At 34.3% G+C, this 12349-nt stretch overlaps 1 protein-coding gene across 5 annotated transcripts in view; it reads left to right on the top strand.

Annotated features, from left to right (window-relative positions):
• Positions 1-12349, top strand: part of ARPP21 (cAMP regulated phosphoprotein 21) — a 140722-nt gene that overhangs the window by 55203 nt on the left and 73170 nt on the right. The window lies entirely within an intron of this gene.

Genomic DNA, 12349 nt, shown 5'->3' with positions numbered 1-12349 from the left:
TATGCCTCTACAATGAAAATTTATTTTCATATTATCACTATAATTTTTTTAGAGGAGCAAATATGATTTGTACCTGGAGTAGTGCAAGCTATGATGGGTAATGGTACATTTAATGAATACGTTTTAAAACAATATGGCATTTCCATCCCATTCCCCCCCACCTTTTTTTTTAAATAGATCTTTCCTTTTCAACATTGGGTTCTTTACTGGTATAAACCCTTTTTTCCATCTGGGTAACTACTCCTTCTCAGTTTTTAACTATACCTGAATTAATCCACTTTGTATAGTAAATAAATTTAAGGCATCTGATTATCTGGAAAACAGACATCACAGACATCACAAAATAAGAATTTCTTTGGTCTCATAAAATAGGCAAGACTGAATAATGTCTCTCTTGCTTTTTATATCTCAAAACACTAAAGACACATATGAATAAAAATAGCTGGGCAAATGTTAAAGACCTAATATTAAAAAATGGAAAATCTCTGCCCTGTGGAGAACACTGGGAGAGTTCTCTGGGTAGTTTTTTCATCCAAGATCTGCCCTCTTTCTCAGGAGAGGAAATATTAAAAAAAAGAAAAGAAACAACAACAACTCAAATCATGTCAGTGTTCCAATGAGGCTTCTAAAAAGGTTCCTATTGGAGCAAGAAGAATGTTTTTAAATCCTAATTGCAGTGCAGTGCGGCATATCTAAGTATGGGGGATATATGTGAGTGCATGTAAGTGAGACTTGTGAATGGAGATAGCTATGTGAAAGGGATATATGGAAATGGGTAGTTCCTTTAAAGCATGCCCATGGTGAAACAATGCCACCAGTTTTTACCACTCAGTTCTTGATCTACTTGGCTCAGGCTAATTTGTTCCTTAGGGGAAAATAATTTGCACATCTCTAGTAATGTCTGGTTTCTAACGGTGAAATCTCAGATTACGTGCCACATCTGCAAGACTGATGTGCAGAGTTTTTCAGTCATTTTGGGCATAGGAAACTTCTATAGATACAGATTGTCCCATTGTGTGTCTTGAAGGCAAGGGATCTGTGCAGATTAATTTGTTGGTTTCATTAAATTAAGTGATTAAAATGATAGATCAGCCCATACAATTTCTCTGTGAATGACAGAATGTACCTGGCTTCTGTAAGAAAATTGCTGGATAAAAGCAAATAATGGAAACTCTTTTTATATATGAATTATGAAGCTAAAGAATAGCTGCTAGAGTCAATTCAATCAAGAAAGTTAATCTCCTCCTTCCACCTTCATATTAACCCTTTGTTTTTTAAATACAGCTCTCTTATTAGCCTGTTGTTTTTCCTCTTTATGCTTGTTATTTTTTTCTTCTTTCTGCCACTCTGATCTAAGCACACTCCTTATCGCTCAAGTAATCAGTTACCATTTCCTCCCCTTAAAATGTAAAAATATTCTGTGAAATCAACAAAGCAGTCCTGTGTGTACAGATAGTTTAGCAGTGTATATACATTTCATTTTGTATGTGATTCCAAGAAAAGACACATCTGATTTAAAGAATTGCTGACAGGTACAAGGTCCACATCAACTTTTTACCTTTGAATGTCTAGTAGGTAATGTTTAAATTCATAAATATTATACTTATTAGCTAGAGTGATTACATTTTGTAAATATATTACAACCCCAGAAATTTTTTTGCCATTCACATTGCTAAAATCCCACAGTGTAATCAGTTTCTTAATTAACTTGATAGAGATTCCAACTGTATGACTGTGGGGGATTCACTGCTCAAAATTAAGCTGACAACAAACACGGTAATAAGTAACCCAACATGCTGAACTCCCAGGAGTTTTTGCCGTGTGGATTTCTGTTATAACACAAATACACAAAATTAGCTCATGGTGAAAAATTCATATCTTGTGGATATATTATGAAACAAGTATATTGATCCAATAGCTTGAGGTAAGGATGTTTATGAAGAGTATCTTCTTTTCCAAAATTGTATTCCAGGCACTCTAAGCAGGATGAGGAAAGAACAGTTGTTGATGCATATTTTGGCAAAAGGAAAAGGAAGGACCTACCATTTAATTATTTATGAATGCAACAGTAACAACTTTTGTGGTCACAGTTCTTTGTACGTGTCTTGGTTACATAAATGGTTTTTGTTGTTGTTGTTGTTCTTCATTGTTTCATATCTTAGGCTCTATAAAAATGTCAAAGATGATGAAACAAGTCCAATAAGCTTAGTTTTTCCCTGAAATGTTTTATAGTGCTTTTTCACTCCTCAAAGTGACACCCAAGGACAAAATGTAGGCAAAATGAACCATATATAATGACTCTATGATTATTTTTTCTGTAACATAATCTCTAAACTGATCTGTTTGAAATTGAGCAAGTCATGGATTTTAGAACTGAAATATTGTAATAAACTATTATAAAGTGTTAATTAAAATCATTACTGTCTTTGTTAATCACCATAGCCTCAAAACTCAAATTATAATCTTGCCATAAATAAAATTAAAACAATTAATCTCTATTTTGATCTTTGTAAGTGGAAAACTACAAAAGGAAATGTAGTATCTTAGAACATGGTATTGGAAACTTATTCAACTTAGTAAACCATCCCAGGCATAGCACTTGGAGCACTTCTTTGGACTTAGCAGCATCCAAACCATGGGGATATCAGTGATTTTTCCATTGTATGATCACAAAATCAGTATTTACTTCTCTGACTGAAAATATCTGCTTTCTCTCAAAATCCCATTCATGTTGTTATGGAGCTATAGGGTCCTGTGGAATACAGTTTGAAAATCCTAAATCTAAAGGAGAAACTCTTACCATAGAACATTCCAGTAAACTTTTTTTAAAATCTGTATTTAAATGACAATTATATATGCAGATCTATAGTAGTCTTCCTTGCCAACATTTAGTTTTCTATGTGCAGGGATTTTTCATTCTATTTGAAGAACAATTCATTGAAGAAATCTCCACCTATAATCAGAACTGGTATACTTAATTTTCTTAGGGAGAATAAGATACTGTGTTACCTCACTGTGTTATCTCACTGCAACTACAATTAATGTTAGAAATGATTAGTAATATCCTAAGCTGTAAAACAATATTTGTGGGTTAAGGTACAGTTTAAATATTGTAGATATTTATCCAGTATAAGGAAATATTGATTTCTACAAAACTTTTGAACACACTATTCTGTATTTGTGGTGTGTGTGTGTTGTTGCTGTTGTTGGCAAATCTATGTCCTGCCTTTATTTTATCTTTCTGACTGATAGCTAGGCCATTGACCTGTGGTATACCATAGAGTTGCATCTAGTCCCTTATACTTGCAATGTCTACATGAAACCATTGGAGAAGTCACCTAGAGTTTTTGAATGGGCTATCATTAATATGCTGATGAGACCTATTCCTGTTACTCCCTACTGCTCATTTCAGTAATACGATTGGTACTCTTAAGGTTTAATAGCAGATTATTCAAGAAAGAACAAACAGAAATTTATCCAGACAAAATGGAAGGGCTGTTGGTAAATAGGAAATTGGAGATTCAGAAATTGTCAGCCCAGCAAAGTAGACCAGACTAAGAAAGGCCCTCTCATCTGAACATTGCCCTGGTAGCAGGTCTTTCTCCTGTCCTTCAGGCCATTCCCTTTGCCCTCTATAGAAATTTAGGTTCATTTAAAGAACAGGTTCACATTGATGGATTTGCAGGTGGCACACCTGGGAGGAGCCCCTTTGCACAATTACCAGTAGTGCAGCAGCTGTATCTATTAGATTTGAAAATGGTTGACTATTTCTTGATTACATTGTGCTTTGTTTGCTGCATGTGCTCTATATAACCTTGAAAAGGGTTGAGATGTTAGAGTTGGTACAAATGCAACAGCTAAATTGCTAGGTAGGGGGAACCATATGATGCCTATACTGAAAGTTCTGCACTGTCAGCTGCTGCCCAGGCAGAAATTAAGGTGTTGATATTGACTTTTTAAAATATCTGGGTTTCTTAAATAGTCCCTCGCTATCTAAGGGATCACAGCCTCCTGTGGTGCAGAGTGGTAAACTCTCCCCACGACCTGAGTTCAATCCCAGCAGAAGCTGGATTCTCTCTCGGTTAGCCGGCTCAGGTTGACTCAGCCTTCCATCCTTCTGAGGTCGGTAAAATGAGCACCCAGCTTGCTGGGGAAGGTGACGACTGGGGAAGCCAGTGGCAAACCACCCCGCTCTATAGTCTGCCAAGAAAATGTCATGAAAGCGGCATCCCTCCAAAGGGTCAGACATGACTCAGTGCTTGTGCAGGGGACCTTTCACCTTTACTTTCACATCTAAGGGATTAGCTCTCTAATTACAAGTCTATCCAGTTGTTAACATCAGCAGGAGAAGCCATTCTGAAGATGCCACCACTATCACAAGTGCATCTTATTAACATATGGGAGAGGCCATCTACTGCTCTGTTTCCAAGCCATTGAACACACTTGCCTTAGGAGTTGTGTTTGGTTCCCATTTTCTCGGTATTTAGGAAATCTGTGAAGAGTATGTTTTCACCAGACATTATTTCATGATTTTAAATATTTTTATCACTGTTTTTGATTTTTAATTTTTCATCAGTTTCATCAGTCACTATGGACAAGGGGCTTTTTTGTATCAGCTCTCCAAAACTGCTATGGGGAAAGTCTTGAAGTGTGCTAAAGTTAGTGCTAGTTGTATAACTGTAAATTGTATCAGGTAAGGAAATGAGTGTAAAGTCTTTGTACTATTTAGCAGAGTGAATTCTGACTGGAAGTATGTTGTGTGTGTGTGTGTGTGTGTGCGTGCGTATACATACAGTATATCTAGAATGAGAATTAATGTAATTACTGCAGCAGGATCTGACATTGTTTGAACACACACATTCTCTCTCTCGGTCTCTCTCTCTCTCTGCAAATGTTTTTGCCTTATAAAGCAGCATCTTCTTGGGCATTTTCCTTGCCCTTTTCCCCAAATCATAAAATTCTTCTTCCTCTTCCTTATCACTGTGAATTTACACCATTGCCATTATTCACATTGTTATCTTTAAAAATAATAAAATTGCTATGCAATTGCATTATTTTTATGTCATCCAGTTTATGCCCTCAGAAACTTACCCAGAAAATAATATGTATCAAAAGCCTATTTCTTAACTGAGATATCAGAATGGAATAATTAATTAATTGTAGAGTGGGCATGTCAGAGAACAATTAAAAAGTGCTGCATAAATATGGCCCTAGCACCTTTGTTAAAGCGTGTTGAAATACACTTGAGACTGGCTATAAGTCAAAGTAACCAGTAGAAGGTAGGCAAGCCATCAGGCATTTAAAAATTTTTCTGGATATATCTATGAAATAGCAAAATATGTCATTTTATCAGTAGCTTTTTCCTACTGATGTGCTGTGGGAAAGATTAAATGAGACCTGGTCTTAGAATTGTATTGCTCAGTATGCATCACTTTTGACTGAACAATTTAAGTCAATCCATTATTTTTAAAATAACCTAATCTGCATTCCCTAGACTAGTATATGGCTGGAACATATTTCTAATTTGGTTGTCTCTAGCTTTTTATTGCTATTTGTTAATAAATACATTCAGAAAAACACATTACAGAGGAAAATGCAAGTAATTCACCATGCAATTTTTAAAAATTTGCAGAAAACCTGTTGGAACAAAGATATAAATACAAAAAATTGCATCCTACAAAATTAAGTATTCATATGAGCCATGTATAGTCCAAACATTTTGCCTCTCATAGGTTGCCATATATGATTCTTAAATTGTATGGATCTTACAGGAATTTCTAAATGGATATGGAGGCATCTTTCAGTCTTTCCAACCCAATAAAATGTTGGTGTGAAATTGTATAAAGAGCTCAGGATTCTGCCTGTCCATTAGTCCAACAGAAGGATTACTCTCCAAAAACAGAATGGAATGGAATGACATTTTGTGCAGGGAGAAGTTTCACTGAAAGGAATGTTAAGTTTTAAAATGTGCCAGATACAGCTGGGCATAGTGGAGAAAAGTATTCCTAAAAATTTCCCACAGTTGATCTCCATGGGAGACGCAGTTGAGCATTGACTCCAAAAGTTGCAGGTTGTTCCATTCTAATTCTGCTCCCTCCTCCGTCCCAATTATTTGACCTAGGACATATTATTTAACTACTGTATTTGATTTACTATGCCACCATTTTATTTTAGAGGCTTTGAAAGAATTCCAAAAGCCATGTTCTACATGTTTTCCCTAACTTGTTTGAAGAGAGAGTGGGTATGATTAATAGGATGTCTAATTACCTGAATGCCCTTTAAGAAAAAAAAGGTTAGGTGATTTCCCATATTTCTTGTTCTACATTCTACATCACATTTTTCTTCCCCTTAATTTCATTTTAATTAGAAAAAACTCTAAAATTAATTGTGGAATTGGACAGTGTATGTCAACTTTTCTTTCATTTGCTTTGCATCATTAATTTTTTAATCTCATTTAACTTATTAAAAAGCATTAATACTATATTATATCTATCAATACACTTGTATTTTCAATGCACATTTCCTCATTGTACAAACAAATCTGTGTACAGGAAATCATGCACCTAATCATATCAGATTAGCACACTGGAATACAGAAAATTAAAAATAATTGTGCAACTGATGCTTGTGGGAAGTATATACAATGTATTGGATCTACTTTAGAAACATTTAGTTGTCATACAATTCAGAATTCCAAATTATTCCAAATTATGGAAATGCAATAGGGAAGTACCCTGCTTTTTGATTGATTATCGCAACAGTATTGACCTTTCTCAAATGTATGGCTCAATTGTAGTATACCACTTTCTTGGAAATGTTATAGTTACAATACATGATTTCTACACATATCAAGAAAAGCGCAGTGCACTTCTAAGAACCAGCCAATACATTCCCAAACTGTACAATATCAGCTCCCATCTCTGCTTGGCTACATACTGTATTTATTCCATGATTTTCATAGGAAATTCAGCTACTGCTGCAATGAATTTGAATTTCACAAAATTCTGATCACTAATGTTTTTAAAAGGATGAAATCATCTGGTTCTAAATGCAAAGCAAATGAAAGAAAAAAAAAGATAAACTTTTCTACCTCTTTACAAACTGTAGGCAACGTAAATAAAATTTACAAGCTATTATCGTCATCTGGATCGTATACTATATTTACGTTTTATGTTATTAAATTGTATTTGATATTTATGTTTATGATATTTAGTGCTTTTATTCTTATTTTAAACCGCCCAGAGTCCCTCCTTTGGGGGGAGATGGGCAGTGGCAAAATTAATAAATAAATAAATGAAATCAGTGGAAAACCATAAGGACACTTATTCTCATTTGAATTCTCTTTGTAGCAGCATTTTTTCACTCCTGGGGAGAAACATATATCAGCTATATTGGCCTCCTGGTGGTCTGGTTTTATAATTAGATTTGCATTTGGTTTGGGGATATGTGTGTTAATCATCTTTCATTTGCACTGGACTATGATTGTTTCCTTTCAGAAGTATGCTTCTGGTTATTGTCCTCTACATAGCATTCCATTTAAAGCATATAACATGCTGTTTGAATCAAGTCCATTTTTATAATATTTGAGATTTCTTATGATGTTGCACGTCCATGGAAAATGCGAAGTATTAACTCTTACTTTCTAACCAATAGCGCTGCTACTCAAATAACTTGCAAATAATATTTATTTACATTTATTTGCATTTATTTGCACTTCTGAGGTCCGTTCTTTCTTCTCTGCTCTGTGAAAAAGGTTTCACAGTTTTATCTTCAATCTTTTATTCCTTTCCTATCTGTCCACCTATCCAACATGATTAAATGCAAAAACCAATTTAACTCACTTTCATACTGTCATTTAACACTAGCATAATCTTTCCACATCATCTTAAAATTGCTCTATTGCAGTGCTTCATATTCTAAGTAATGACTGCATTATACCATTTGTGATAGTCATTAGCTGTAAATTAATTTACCTCATAACAAGTCAAGTATTTCTCAAATGCATCAAATGATGTATGATGATATACCTATTCTATATGATCAGCTTGCCTTTGGTTCTACAATATCCAGTATAGAAAGACAAGGCTATTGATAAATGGTTCAGTTTGCTTCATATAAATGTACATTCCCTTATGCATCATGATGCCTGATACATGTTTGTTTGTTTGTTTCTCTAATTTTCTTTCCTCTTCCCAATGCCAAACTGTCCCCCCTCCTGTTTGTTTATAACTTAACTACATGTTATGTATATTTTTTCACCTACAGAGCTGCCTGTTTCTAACATTCAGCTAACCCTGGCTGTTGTATTGTTTCTTTTTTAAATTGTGACGATTATTTAGCTTTTATTACATGTATTTTTTTTTAATTCTGAACTTCAGCTCATTTGATACATATCTTTTTGGTATCTTGTTAATGATTCTGCTTTTAAATATTCTGTTAATCCTAGAATATCTTTTTTTACTTCATTCTATTTTTCATTGTTGCTTTTTATTATAGATTACTCTTTAATTTAGCTGAAATTTTTGCAGTATGTTTCATAAGGTACCTTGGTGCTGCTACTTTTGATTGTCGTCTTCCATATTGGTACCATCTTCTGTTTTGGCCTTCTTAAATATTTTTAGAGAGTCAGTTTGGTGTAGTGGTTAAGGCATCAGGCTAGAAACCAGAAAACCGTGAGTTCTAATCTTGTTTTAGGCATGAAGCCAGCTGGGTGACCTTGGACCGGTCGCTTTCTCTCAGCCCTAGGAAGAAGGCAATGGCAAACCACTTCTGAAAAACCTTGCCAAGAAAACTGCAGGGACTAGTCCAAGCAGTCGTCAAGAATCAGACACGATTAAACAGATTTTTTTTTTAAAAAATCAATTTTTTAAAAAATATTCCTTTACAATATACTTAGAGCACAGCTATTAGAATCAATGGGATTTAAGCTACTGTAACTAGAGAAAGCCTTCTTAGAATAGGAATGAAATGGTGACGACAGCAGCAGCTAATAACACTATCAGAGACAATATTTTTGCATTACATTGTTGTCTTCCTGTTTCTAATATGACTTCTACATCACCCATTTAAGTTTGTTGCTAGGAGATTAGCAGTTAAGCCCCATTGATTTTACTGTGTATGTACTAAGGTTGATTGATTATAGATTTAACATATTATACAATGAGGATGGGAAGATCAGATAGATAGACAGACAGACAGACAGAGCTGAGAGAGTGTGACTGGCTCAAGGTCACCTAGCTGGCTTCGTGCCTAAGGTCAGACTATAACTCAGTCTCCCACTTTCTACCACTACACCAAACTAGCTCTTCTATGCCTGTGGTAATATGCCTTAAATAAAATAAGTAGCCTTTTTTTCTTCTTGAAGTTAAAAAGGAATGAGAAGGTTGAAAAGGTAAAATGGACAAATATAACAGACATGCTTCCATCAATTAAATCCAGCTGTCAGTGTGAAGGAAATTACCTAAACTCTAGCAAGATGATCATGGAAATAAGCCCATTTACTCAGGGGACTTTAATAATTTAATGCATCTGGTTTATTGGAGGATAAATGTGCTATCCCTTCTCTTGCTGCTATTTTTCCCACAATCCCCGCAAGAAAGACAACAAACAGAATTGCTCAGTTTTCTTTCCCACAAATAGATCTACGTTTTATTGCACAGCACCAATTCTGGAGTATGAAGTACTGAGAATTGCTCCATCCCAAAAGTTTTACTTGGGCCAGAAGGCTAGAAACAGATAACTAGCCTACAGGGTAAAACCTGAAAACATGCAAGCTGTGCAAGTTTAATATTTCTTTATATTCAGGGAGAAAGAAATCTGCCATCTGTCCTTTGGGGTGTACTGTATGTTGTGTATGTACCGCTTCATGCATTAGTGTGAAAATCCCTGAGAAATCTTGGCATGGCCAAGATCCTTCCACATGGTTTGTATTGTGACATGGAACTTTCTACTTTCACAGATTCAGTGCTCTTCTTCCCTCAGAGTATGATACACCACATACTCTTTTTATGTGTTCTTAAGTGTTAATTTGATAATTGTTAAAGAGCAATAGTTTGACCCACTAGGATTTTTTAACGTACAGTATGTACAAGTTTCTTCAATACATAGGAACCCTTCCTTTTAAATTTTATTTTAACTTATTTAAAAGCATAATCTAGAAAAAAAAGGAAAGAAAGAAACAAGAAAGTTATCCAGAGTTAAACTGTTTTTCAGAGTAACATTAGATTAGCACTACATACAAAGATAATCTTATATAAATTATAACTATTATTAAAAGCAAGTCAGTAATAATTACCAAAGGTATGGTAAAAATCATAAATCAGAACAACACAATAGCAATTTTATCTAATTTAAGAAAGTCTGTCTAATCTAATTTAAGAAAGTCATAATTAATTAGGCAAAGTCTAATAGGTTAAAGACTTACATTAAGAGAAAACCGAATTTCAGACATGCTGCACGAACATGTATAGAACTACTGTATAATCCATAAATGGTTTCCAGGTTCAATTAAATTCTGTATCAGATTTGTTTTTTCAATACAAACTTATTTTTGATAGTGATTTATACTTGCACAGCTTAGTCCAACATTCTTCTAAAGAAGGAATTACATGTAACTTCCACTAAGAAGCATGAGGTATCATGGCAGGTATCATATAGAGCAAACTCTGTATACATTGTAGGAATATAGGGCTCAGTAATGCTTAGCAGAAAAACAACTGGGGGGGGGGGAAAACTCAATATTTAAAATTGGTTTCTTTCTATAGTGAATCATCTTCAAAACTATTGGGCTTTATGACACTGACACCAAGTGTGAAAAAATGATCCAGCTTTATTATTGCATTTCCAGTGGCAATCAATACTGGAGTAATATACCAATGAAACATGAAACATACACCAATGAAAACATCCTGTACCTGTTTTTTCTGAGTATAATATTCACAGTAAATTTGATATTTATCTTACATGAATATTTCCATTGTTGTGTATCAGTTGACCTATTTATACATACATTTAATCATACAGTCTTTGAATTTTTCTGAATCCCATTTCATTATAAATGTATAAATAATAGCCAACAGATATTCTGAATTTTGTTATAAGTTTTTCAAATGTAGTCAGATCTTATGAGTGTCCTGCCATGTCTTTGTAATTCCTTTTGAACTATACTACTGTAGGTACTTATTTGAAGATACTGGAACCAATGAGGCACATCTGAGCTTTCCAAGAAGAGAATCTCGAAAGATTTCATCTTTGTTGTATTAAATCTTACAATCTATACAAATCATTATCTCTTCACAAATCATTCACCTTCATAAATATTTAGTGTTACAGCAAGGGGTGATATGCTTGGACTAATTCTTCTATATTTATCCCATACTTTTAGTACACTATTCATGATGAACTAATCTTCTATAGGCTGGATACTTCTGTTTGTTTCCAAACAAAGACACTTATGCAAGTTTTCTGGGAGTCCTGCTCCTTCAATGAAAATAACCCAACTGTATGATGATATGATCCAACCTATAATTCAAGCTGGCTTGATAATATAGTTTGAGATGGTACAGCTAGTCTAAGATTCTTTCAATCTTCCAAAATCCTAAATGTAATACTCTTTTTTAAAATTTGAACAAATGTTAATTTGTTAATTTAAGTTAATTATCTTTGCCACTCATATAATGTCTTTTTCTTCATTTCATGAGGGATTCAATCCAAGCTGTAGGACAAGTTAGGACACTTCTTTTTTTCTTTTCGTACTTGCTTTTTGTGAACACCTTATGTTCAGCCATCACCAAAACACAGGCTGCTGTAGCTTTGTGTTAGAGTAGGTTCATTTAGATAAACTCATTCCTTGAGGACTAGAAATTTATTGTATTTTTTTATTATACCTTACTGTGTAATCTGTATAGAGTGTCTTCATCAAAAGGCAAGTGGGAATATCTTAAAGTGAATAAAATAAGTTGATTACTTGCACATCTGAAACTGAAGCTGTACAGCAACTTTACTGCAGAAAATCCTTTGTAAATATGCATCCAGTGTTATATGGTGTCCCCCTGTATGATGAGGTTTTTGCTTCCTTGCATTTCATCTTCAGCGTGTCTAGCAATGTGAACAGAATGGTAACCTGTTCTACCAGCTGAAAGGTACGGATACATTGTTATACTCAGGGATGCTCATATAATCTTTTTGCTTCACTTTTGGAAAACCAGCATTCTTTAAACTAGTGTACATTACATAAATTACATCTAAGCAGAATTTCTGTCAAAGCCTGAGCCTTTAAAATTGGTGCAATATGGTACAATTTGCATTTATAGCGGTATTGGTTATTGCACAATTTTTTATGGTGATATAT

Source organism: Candoia aspera, chromosome 4, assembly GCF_035149785.1.
Source record: "Candoia aspera isolate rCanAsp1 chromosome 4, rCanAsp1.hap2, whole genome shotgun sequence".
Classification (NCBI taxonomy): domain Eukaryota; kingdom Metazoa; phylum Chordata; class Lepidosauria; order Squamata; family Boidae; genus Candoia; species Candoia aspera.
This window is presented reverse-complemented; position numbering and strand designations above follow the sequence as displayed.